This window comes from Euprymna scolopes, chromosome 40 (assembly GCF_053919585.1).
Source record: "Euprymna scolopes isolate OS-2025 chromosome 40, ASM5391958v1, whole genome shotgun sequence".
Lineage (NCBI taxonomy): Eukaryota > Metazoa > Mollusca > Cephalopoda > Sepiida > Sepiolidae > Euprymna > Euprymna scolopes.
The window spans coordinates 60681033-60693721 of NC_136521.1; the positions used below are offsets into that span (position 1 = coordinate 60681033).

General features: G+C 33.1%; 1 pseudogene; it reads right to left on the minus strand.

The window, feature by feature from the left end:
• Positions 1–228: 228 nt before the first annotated feature.
• LOC145265798 (5S ribosomal RNA) lies at positions 229–347 on the minus strand (annotated as a pseudogene).
• Positions 348–12689: the final 12342 nt, after the last annotated feature.

Sequence of the window (12689 nt, forward strand, 5' to 3'; positions counted from 1 at the left end):
AGCAAAACCTCCTATTTGTAAAACTCAAGCACTTAAGGAACTACGAACGCGGGAGTGTGTGCAGTAAGCACCAACCTTATTCAGGGTTTAACCGGCTTCTTTCGAAGGAGGAAATTTCATGGAAGTATGAAATTCACAAGCGGTCTCCCAGTCACATGTATATCCTCGTTAGGGGAGATGACGACGTAAGGTTTTGCGACTTTTTGCAGGGAGGTGTCGACAGCCTCCTACATACAGCACCTGGACTTCCCAAATTGGTCACCCATTTTAGCAATGACCGGGCTCAACGTTGCTTAACTTCGGTGATCTGATTGGAACCGGTGTGTCAACGTGAGTATGCCGTATACGGGAGTGGTACCATTAAAAGCATCTGTGGTCAGAATTTATTTTCTTACAAAATAACCATCATTTGCCATGGACATTAACCAGGAATTAGACGACGCATCTCTGCTTCTGACGCACATCTATGACAACAATCTCACGAAGCCAATATCTGAATTAGGGATGTAAAAATTTCAGGTCATAATACATAAGCTTAGCTATCATAAAAATGCAATTTGCAGTTCCCTTATTATTTCTCTCGTACGGAATAAAAACAATATTAGGCACCACTTAAAAAGATACACTAATTGTTGTATATTGGGGACAACTATTTTCGTATTCGACCCTTCTCTCTAAACGAATCTAAAAGGATTTAATATAATATTTAAAAGGCTATATGTCTGCCTGTCTGTATTTGTATGTTCAAACTCTATCTAATCCGAAAGTAAAAGTCGCAGAGCGGCGCAAGAGACCGTAAATGATTGTATTTTGTACGGGCTTTTCTTGCATGGTTTTAAACGGGTTAAAATAGTTTTCACGTGGTCAAAAATGGTCGAAATTGAAAAAAAAAATTGTTTAATTTTTAATCGTTCCATATATGTGACACGTTGGTATAGTGCAAACGTCACCAGCTTCGACTGATACAGTTTCGGTTTCGATTGTAGCTGATGGCACAAAAGTATATTGTATTTTTAACGATATTATAATTATACATACGAAATCTGGACAAATTAAAATACCATATTTAAGCGTATTTTACGCTCGGAGAAGGTAAGTTCCCCGTTACTAGTCACGATCATATATATATATATATATATATATATATATATATATATATATATATATATATATATATGATCGTGACTAGTAACGGGGGAACTTACCTTTTCCGAGCGTAAAATACGCTTAAATATGGTATTTTAATTTGTATATATATAAATATATTTAATATATATTTAATTTGTATATACATATATATATATATGCATATGTGTGTGTGTGTCTGTCGACGAGTTCAAATCTACCGACTGATGTTAATCGTGAACCCCTGCACTGAAGATTCCCAAAAGGATGAAACACTAGTGTCTGTAAGTATTTAATAATTATGATAGTAAATTATATATATATATATATATATATATATATAAAATCTTTCTCGTGTGTTAATCCTCGATTACTAGGAACTCCAAATACTCAAATGCATTAAACTCAAACTCAGAACCGCGAGAACAACTACATCGCAAATCAGCTAATGCAGCCGAACTAAAAGCTTATCTCCTCGCCCGTGATTCGCCATTTTTTGTGTGGTACTTACATCGCATCTCGTGTTCAGATCATTTCGAGAGGATAACAAGAATGCGATTCATCTACAAAGTGGCCATCGATTACAAGAGTTCGATACAATTTATTGATTGTGAATCGATTTCTTTTATGCACGATATCAAATCGCTGGCTACTTTTCGATCGGGATCTTTATCTATTTCATACAGCTTATCGACTATTCTTTTTTAAAAGGCTCCATCTATCTTCTTATCTCGGAATATATATATATATATATATATATATATATATATATATATATATATATATATATATATATATATATAAATTGAGGCCTATATATATATACAGTTTATTTACGCTAATTTTGAATGGCCGTATTCTTATCCATTAATCTCTCTATCTATTCTGTAGACCCCCCCCCCGTTGCTGGGAATTAACACATAAGAGAAAAAGATCTATGTATTTATTTATCTCTCTATCAATCTATATATTAGCTTCTCAAAATCCAATATTCACAGATGAATTTCGAGGCAGCAAATTTCTCCATAAAATAGTTTGGGTTATACTAAGAATTCAACTATCAATAAATTACGACTTTGTGGCATGCACGGCTAAATCCATGTACGGTAGTGGATTGCATAAAGATTTCTCTTCGAAACAAATAGATGCCAAATGAGAAATTGTTTATTACTTGGGTTCATAGAACCGTGAAAATCTAGAATTTGCAGAAGGAGTGTCTGGTTCAGCTATAAGAATTGAGGAATAAATTGGCACCAAGTTGTAGAAAAGATACCAAAGGGTAAGACCGAACCACTTCCAGGCATCCATATTATTTAGATTGGGACTACTGTTCTCAGCTTTAACAATGTTTCGGTAATTGTAACCTCCGATCTTTTTTCAAATGTATTTTGTCGAACTCGGAAATGTTTCACGCGTACTAGTGAATTTTGACAAAATTTCGAACGGATCCCTTTATTAATTTGTGGTGGGTAGCGTGTTCTTGTTCAATTAGCTTTTACTGGATAGAGGTCCTAAGAAAACCGCATGGGAATTTCTCGGTCAGCCACACAGAGAATTGAACCTTTAACCTTGTGGAGAATATCACTTTTACATTTTTCCAAGTACTCTTACCAGATCGCAAAGGATCCTTGCAAATACGACGTTGCCCAGGATGTAATGAGGATCAGCAACGTATGCGCCATCCTTCCATATTGTTTTATGATTTTAATTTGTTAAAGGGCACTTTTTTTCTTACTTCTGTAGTATATTTTTAATTTTCTTTGAATTTTTTACATATTTTTTTTCGTCATCAACAGGATTTTAAACTTATCATAGAATCATTCGTAATACCAGTTGAGCAATCGTTTAGAGTAAAAAAACAAATCAACCATTCCAAATAATCTTTTTTCCTCGACTGCCTGCAAACAGGATCTTCCTACAGACTTGGATTACCCATATTTTGTATCTTTTTGTCCACATTATACATACGGCTATTTCTTATGAGAGCATTAATTCGTGGAAATGCCTAGCCACTCCATACCTTACGTCTAGTCGTTACTCTTTAAGTTTTAATTTACTTTTTTCATTTTCATTTCTTTTCTTCTTATTTCATGAACTCAAAAAATTGCATTTATAACTAGTTTTATTTTATGCAATTTCAATTCATGACAATCCCAGCAAACTCACAACTTCGCTCTAATATTCATTTGCTAATATCTTTCCTCTGGGTAGAAAAAACGCATTTATTCGAAACTCTCCGCCAAGAAATCCAAGAAACCAGAAGTTCAAGACTCGAGTTTCATCCTCATTTGGGCTCATCAGTTCGACACATCCGCGCTCAGGACTTGAAACCCGAACCTCTTGCATGCTAGGCGAGAACTCCACCAACTAAGCAAACAAGCCACATACAGAAGAAAGTCTATTAAAATACAGATCAAGCAACCCGCGGCACAGATCAGATAGCTTGGGTTAAAGCTGGTTTGATACCTCGTCCCTTGTTCGATATGAGGTAGGTTCTTTCCACTGTCGGATCTGTGCCGCGGGTTGCTTGATATGTGTAAGTTAATAGACATTCTTATATATATATATATATATATATATATATATATATATATATATATATATATATATATATAAGGGACCCCCCAAAAAAAGCTAAATTGCGGCCATCTAGAACATATACTGTAGAACAGAGAAAAAAGGGCAAATACCCTAGTGCTTTGATGTGATGTTTTGAATATAATAAACTAGTTATATATATATATATATATATATATATATATATATATATATATATATATATATATATATATATATTTATATATATATATATCATTCGGAAAACACTAAGAAACGGGGCCTAATTAGAATTGGGACCCGTATTTATTTTGGGTCACCCTATATATATATATATATATATATATATATATATATATATATATATACATATATATAACCAATGAGAAACTGTTCCGATGTATCACACTTTTTAAATGTCGTATAAATATATATAAATATATACATACATATATATATATATGTGTATGTATACACACATATACGTAAATGTGTATATATACATATACGTACCTATACATAAATGTCTATATATGCATACACGTACAAACATATACGTAAATGTGTATATATACACATACATATATATATGTATACAAACATATACATGTATATATATATATATATATATATATATATATATATATATATATATATAAAATTAAAAACTGTTCCGATGTATCACATATTTTAATTGTCGCGAGCCTCTCAGTAATCCTAAGCCCGGAAACAAACTAACACATGTCGTGTCAGTAGTTCTCTAATGACTCCATAGTTGTTAGTTTGTTTTAACAGGCAATGGGATCAACACCTTTAACAGTGATACATAACATTGCTTTAGAGGAACATTGACCGCCACTCACACGGTGCTCAAGTTTTTGCGAAGAACTTTGCAATACAATTTAGGAGTAGTAGAGGATGTAAATATGAAGAGTGCCCAAACCGAGAATCAATGGCTTTGTATACAAACACCCACATACACAAACACACACACACATACATACACGAGTACAGAAACACACGCACATATATGATGAGAATAATAGAAATAGTAGAAAAATAAAAAAAATCTAACAAGGTAAATGCAACTGTAGATATCCCACACATTGCCTACTTAAAAATAAATGTCTAACCAAAAGCATAGTTTACCATAGTTTATATATATATATATATGTATATATATATATATATATATATATATATATATATATATGTGTGTGTGTGTGTGTGTGTGTGTGTGTGTGTGTGTGTGTGTGTACATGAGAAAGAAAGAGAGACAGAGACGGAGGGCAAAATAAAGGTGGGGTTAAAAGTTAAAAGGAATTACAAAAAGGTACGTGAAGCATTTATAAAATAGTTTTGAGATATTTGGTGATTCAAGGAACTGGCAAGTTAATTGAAACACACTTTGTCACACGGAAAGGGAAAACGAATCCGATGATCGGATGTGATGGAAGGAAGTGTTTCATTTTTGTTATTTGTTTTATATAAACGCAGGTAATTGGCAGGAAATACGGTAGAATGAAGAAGAAGAATAACTTGGAGATCCTTGAAGATCAAAAGAATTCCAAGGAAAATACCGACACCCAAATCACGTAGAAATGTTTAAGAAATTAGTTAATCTACCTCACTAACATACACGCATACACACACATGCTTACATACACACTTGCATACACACACATATCAGATATATATATATATATGTGTGTGTGTGTGTGTGTGTGTGTGTGTGAGTGCATTTATGTGTTCCTAATGGTGTGAATGTTTATTTTATGTATATACTAATTATATGTGTTCACTATATATATATATATATATATATATATATATATATATATGCACATATATTACTCTTCATAGTCATATAATATTGTAATAATGTTTTTAAGTCATTTAAATACTATTTCAATGACTTAAAACCATTATTACAATGATCTATACATGATAACTTTTTAAATGAACAATCAAAACACGCAATAATAAAATTATGTTACAAAAATACATAGAAATATTCGGTGACCTTTCTCATTTAAATATACATATTTCTCTTGTTGGAATCTTTCAACCAATATATATATATATATATATATATATATATATATATATATATATATATATATATATATATATACAGGGTGTCCACAAAGTCTGACTATATAATGCAGCCAACCTTTATGGGAACCCGGTAGTTTATGTAACAACACTTTGTGGACACCCTGTAGATTATACAGCCATATTTTGTGGACACCTGTAGATTATGTAGCCAGACTTTGTGGGTACCCTGTAGATTATGCAGCTAGACTTTGTGGGCAGTCTGTATATACATATATATATCTATGCATATATATATATATATATATATATATATATATATGTTATATAGAAAAGGTCTGCCCCCTTTCCATGTAAAAAAGAAGAATATTAGATGAGTGAAAATTAGTTAAGAATAAGCCTAGAATCGAACGCTGCAGGGAAGGGTAAGTAATGAAATGTTAGAAATTTAGTTTAGTGTTAAATTCTGTTAGAATAGTTAAAATTGTTAATATCGGAAAAAGAGGTGATTGTCCATTTTTTTCGAAATCGGAATATTAAAATTGCCATCTAAAAGAATGGCCAAGGCAAATTAAAAATATAAATAATATTATATAAATAAAGAGATATTATATAAATAAATAAATAAAATTAGATTGTTTAAAATAGATTAGATTAGAATTGAGGATTTTTGTGTTGACAAATATATGAAAAGCCACGTGAAATTATTCGCGTTTCATAAGACACTTCTGACGTCATTGACAAAGGACATTTCTTCATATAGGAAACTATGGGTCCGGATTTTAGTCAGTCAGCCAGTCAGGAGGTGAGAGTCAGTTGATCAGCTAAGAGTTGACATAGTCAGAGGAGAGTCCCTTAGAGGCGAAGGTTAGAAGATTAACTATGTAGATAAAAGCGGAATTCCTGACGTCATCGACGGTCGATCAGATGAATAAAGAAGGCATCATTATGTTGTAACTGTTGTCTTGTGTCACATCCTTCATCTCGAACGAAAAGTAATTGTGTTTATCATCTTATAATGAACATTGTGTAGCCCTTTGATGATTATGTATTTCCCCTCCTCTGTGTTAAGAAATTGTATATATAACCCGGTCTGTATTAATAATATGAAACTTCGTTGTGAGGTAAAATATATATAAATGCAATTATTATCTATCTGTTATGAGAACTGTTAATAGGAATTCTCCAGAAGAAATATAAGAACTGTATAAATGTCTCCTCATCGTCGTTATGAATTTGTCTCCCGCTACACAATATATACGTTGATTTGGCGCTCGTTGCCAAATCACCCTTCAAGGGTACGGAATAAAATAGAACCTCGGTCATACCACGGAAACAACTAAGAGTCCTCTAGACGAAATTCACACATAAAAACAATAATCAAAAAAAAGAAAGAAAGAGAAACACACACACATGCACACAATGTCAAAAGAAAAAAAAAATAAGAAAGGGTCATAGACTTACACACGAAAAAATGTAGTTAGAAAAGAGATGATATACCGCAACAGAAAAGCAAGACAGTTGTATATATAAATAAAAACAAACAATAAAAACAATAAAAACAATCATACAGAAAGACGAAAAAAGTACGTTCATAACAGTACCTTTGCGTATTTCATTGATTGAAATGATTCAAATTGCTTTGAAAAATACAGACACACTGGGCTTCACCTTTATTCCTTATCTTAAATGGAACACATACATTAAATCCGTTGGTAAGGCCGTTGGAAAAATGGTGCGATCCTTCTATCGATCACGTAGATATCTCACTGGTGATGCAATTCTCTATCTATATAAGAGCCAGGTACGTCCAAGGATGGAGTACTGTTGTCACCTCTGGGCAGGAGCTGCTAGAAAGGACTTATCCTGCCTTGATAGAGTTCTAAATAGAGTTCGTAGGCTTGTGGGGGATGTTTTTCTCTTCCCTGCAACCTCTTTCTCTCAGAAGAGATGTTGCGAGTTTGTCCCTGCTTTATCGTTATTTTCATGGCAAGTGCTCGGCTGAGCACTATTCTATGGTCCCCCCTCGCCAAACCTTCACAAGAAACACCCGTCTAGCAGAAAACACTATCACGAATTTCCCCCACTCTTTATCTGTGCCTTTACCTAAACGTAGATTCCATGAGCAAAGCTTCTTTCTTAGAACTGCACGCCTATGGAATTGTCTTCCGTTTTCCTGCTTTCCAGCTGACTACAATATAGTTGTCTTCAAGTCTAATGTAAACAAGTTTTTGATGAGGCGTTCCATATAAATTAACCCATTTACTGAATCTCCATTACTAACGGTTACTATATTGTCCAATTTCTACTGTACACTCTTTAACCCGTATCCTCGAGTGGCATCTTGCCCTTGATAAGTGGTGATGCCTATGTAAAATTGGAAATTGGCGTCAATCATTATTGTTTGAACATTGTTTTGCAAGATTGTAATTGTTTAATTTATAACTGTCAATAAAACAAAAATTATACACAAAAGAGTAAAAGTCGCATGTGTAACTACACTTTTATTATAAAAGGCATTTTGGTGATTATAGTTGGACTGTTCAGCTTTCCAGGTGTTTTTTTTTTGTTTTGTTTTTTGGAAAAAGTGACAAATTTTTTAACAGACTTTGCTGTTTTTATTGTTGTTATTCCAGATTTTTTTTCTTTTAAACAGTTAGAACTGGAACGTTTTTGTGTAGACCATAGTTAAATGTAATACTGTATGTTTTTAAAAAAAGTTATATATGTTTGAACGAATATTGTAATAAATTGTTTTAAATGTTTGTATAATATATTGTATTTATCGTCAGGAAGTCAGGCCATAAATAAGTAGATGAATTAAAATGAAAGAAACAAGTCTTGGAAAATAAAAATGAGACGATAATTAAGACAAGTGGTTGGCCTACAAATAAGTTAGAATTTTAGAGAGGGGAATATATTACATTACGTAAACGTGTATTTTGAGAGGGATTTTACAGATGTGATAAGCCAAAAAAACGTGACGTCTTTGCTGTTACGACCACCGTCAGAGCGGAAGTGAGATGGGTTTAAATTAAGGCTAGCCAATCGAAAAGACTTTCGGAAATATCGGCGAAAAAAGCGACCCCTCACTGTAGAAAAGTGCCCAGTTGAGAGTGAAAACATTAATGTTTTTAGCTAATTTTTTTATATGTGTCGTCAGAAGGATGTTGCTTCAAAAGAAAATGATCTTGTGAAAATTTGTTGCCTCTGTCGAAAGTTTTAGGCAGACATGGAAGCATACATAGATTTATATATTTGTAGCTCCAATTTTCGCCCCAACAAGATGAAAAAGCTTGCCCCATTTCTGAATACCCTTTATGTAAAATTTCAAATGTTTAGACCAGAAATTGTCTGAGGAATTTGGTAGAGACCGCAGACGTCAATTTTTTTTTAAAACTCTGACAACTATTATAACCGCTTAACATTTACTGTTTTGCGCTCAAATCAATTTATGAAGTTAGATCCATGTCCAAGGAAACTATATCTACAATTTAACTTTTTTATACCCCAAAATGGCGGAGGCGTTTGGTAGAGTACTCAGAGGTCAAATTGCTGAACTTTGACCCCCGTTTACAGCAACATTTCTGGCGGAAAACAAATTACAAAGATTTTCCAAAATCTCACTACCGTGTATATCAAATTTCCAGTGTGTAGACTGAAAATTGAAAGAGTTATTGTGTAGAGAAATGTACACAAACGGACATATAACAGGCAGACGGACAGTTATATATATATATATATATATATATATATATATATATATATATATATATATATATATATATATATATATATATATATATATATATAAATGTTTGGAGGTACAGAATTTATATATAGTTTTAAATAAAATATGCGGAAGTTTCTCAAGAGCTCTTTCGGCTATCAGCTCATCAGGAGAAAATCGATAACGTAAAAAATAATATTATGTCGAAACTTTAAAGAGTTCTAATGGGGAACTATTGAATGTGCCAAAAGTACGGGAACAACTAAAATTAAGTTCATTAACGTTTAAAAACAATTAAAATATTGGCACAGCGAGGGAGAAAACAAAACGGGAGAAAAGATTCGAAGTTCCCCAAAGAGAAATATTGAGTTAACGGCCAACTAGCACCGTGTGTGTTTGTGTGTATGTATCTGTGTGTTGGGGTGGAAAGGGTTCCCGTAACCGTGGTGAAGGCAACCTTTCTAGGAGAAAGAAATCTCTGATTTAAAAAAACATAAAGCGGGAGACCAGTACCCGCATTAATATGGTCTGCAGTTTGACTTGTTGCTGGCTATCTTGCTCTTGCTTGTTGCTTGATCTCAACATTTTGAATCAAGAGAGAGACTTAGCTGTCGTACAAAGCTAAAACTCTGTAACATCATCTGTGTATAGATACTCCCTCAGGCATTTGTCTATAAAAATGGTCCTGTGGCGATGGAAAAGCTGTGACGTGTGGAGTTTTGAAATGCTGGAAGCATATAATAATGGACCTCAATGACCTTCAGTATCATGCCTGGTTGAGCGTGTGAATTCACCAACAGGATTAAAAAAAGGCGTCATTTTTGGGCTCATGGACTTTAAGTGCCTGAGGGAGTGGCACACGTCTGACAAGACGTTGCAATCATCATGTATGTATGTTAATATATATACTAGTATATGTCTGTGTATATATACCTATTTTTATATGTATGTATATATATATGTGTGTATATATTTTTATTTATTTTTTGTGTATATATTTATGTGTGTGTATATACGTATATATATATTTGTGTGTATGCATGCGTATGTATATGTATTTATGCATATATATGTATGCGTATACATGCATATATATGTATGTGTAGGTATATGTAGGTAACTTTATGTGTATGTATATGTGCATACATGTGTACGCATATATATATGTGAATATGTATTTATAAGTGTGTACGTATTTGTATATGTTTGTGTATGTGTATGCATATGTATGTATATATGTATGCATGTGTGCATGTACATGTTTGTATGTATGTGTTATATGTATTGTGTATGTATGTATGCATGGATGCGTACATGTGTGTATGTTTATGGGTAGGTATGTGTATGTATGTGTGTATATGCATATATATGTATGTATGCCAAGGACCGTCTTTAATGTAATGTCTGCTTGAGCGTGTGAATTCGATGGCAGGATTAAAAGAAAACAAAATGTTATCTTCGGGCTCATGGACTTTCAGTGACTGAAGGAGTGCCACTCGTCGGACAAGACATTCCAATCATCATATATATATATATATATATATATATGTATATATATATATATATATATATATATATATCGGTTCTTATTGCTGAGCACTTTTAAGTTGAGATAGAAAGTCGTTCACCTCCACTCGCATGCGTAGATCATAATGTTATGCTCATTAAATCACTATAGCCAGATGCTACGACATTTCAACAATAAATTCCTGGAATTCTTTATTTGGTTTATCAACTCTGATGGTCTGACTTCCTTACTCCGTCTCCACCTTTCGTCATCCTTTACAGACTCTCTGCCTTTCTTGGAGCTCTTATGCCAGTCAAATCATTCATGGTACACGCAATTTAGTTCCAAAGCAGTCTGCAGCATTCCATACGTTTTCGGTGATATTTTGAAGGTTTAAAAAAGAATTTTATGGCATATCGTTCTTCTAAATTGTCCTCACGTCTAGAGTGTATTTTGGAAACTTACCAACTCTGACAATAAGACTTTAGTAGGATGTATTCCAATTACTGCTGTAGCTGTTCGTTTGAACCTGAAATAATAAAGTCTGGAAACTTATTTAATATACCTAGTAAGTTTACGACTTTAAACTTTTTAACGACTAAAAATCTCATTTTTACTATTGACCAATATTACAAATAATATATATATATATATATATATATATATATATATATATGTAAAAAAAAGTATATATATATATATATATATATATATATATATATATAAAATGAAAAAATAAAAAAATAAAAATAATTGTTAGCGGTGGATATATGCGAGTACGTGTGTGAGTGTGTAGGTGGGTATGTATGTGTATATGTGTATATATGTATGCTCCTACATATATTTCTATGTATGTACGTGTGTGTATGTGTGTGTGCCTGCGTACGTGTGCGTGTGCAGGTGTACATGTACATGAATGTATATGTATGCGTATGTGATTGTGTGCGAGTGTATGCTATACATGGGGAAAGAAAGTCTTTAAAAAGAACCCTAAAAAAGCCATTAAAACCTTCACCATATGGACTAAAAAACACTCTTTGAAACTAACTTTGACCGACACTGTGAACACTTACAGTTGGAGACAGAATGTCTGAACACTGAACACACGCATAGCATCAGTCTGAAAAACATATTTAATATCAGCGGAGGCATATCTACAAACTCCCATTTTAAAGAAAAACTTTTTACGAAAATATCTGAAAAGAGCACACCCTAAGCTCGAAACGCGTTATAAAAATATTTTAAAATAAAAATATGATGGAAACCTTTAAAAAAAACCCACAATTGTTGATGGCTACACTCTTTTAAATATATATGTATATATATATATATATATATATATATATATATATATATATATATATATGAGGCAAAAGCGGCGCGTGAATTTTTGTATGCCCAGCAAAGGCTTTTTTCGTCGGGATTCTTCGGGGGTTACTATGTTTTAGAACTTTTTGTATACCCCCTAGATAATACTATCAACGATTTCCCAGGGCATGTCGTGTCTATATGACGTGCTATACTTTGATCGACTTTTATAAAATTCGTGCAATTCCGTTGTGTCGCGTGTTTGCTGGGCTTTTTAAACTATTGGAGCGAGGCAATTCCTCCGCCTTCCCGCCGGGGACGTTCAGAGAGCAAATCACCTGTGATGAACGCGGTGAAAACCGTCATATCAGACACTTGCTATTCATTTGGACACATTGGAGGGGGACT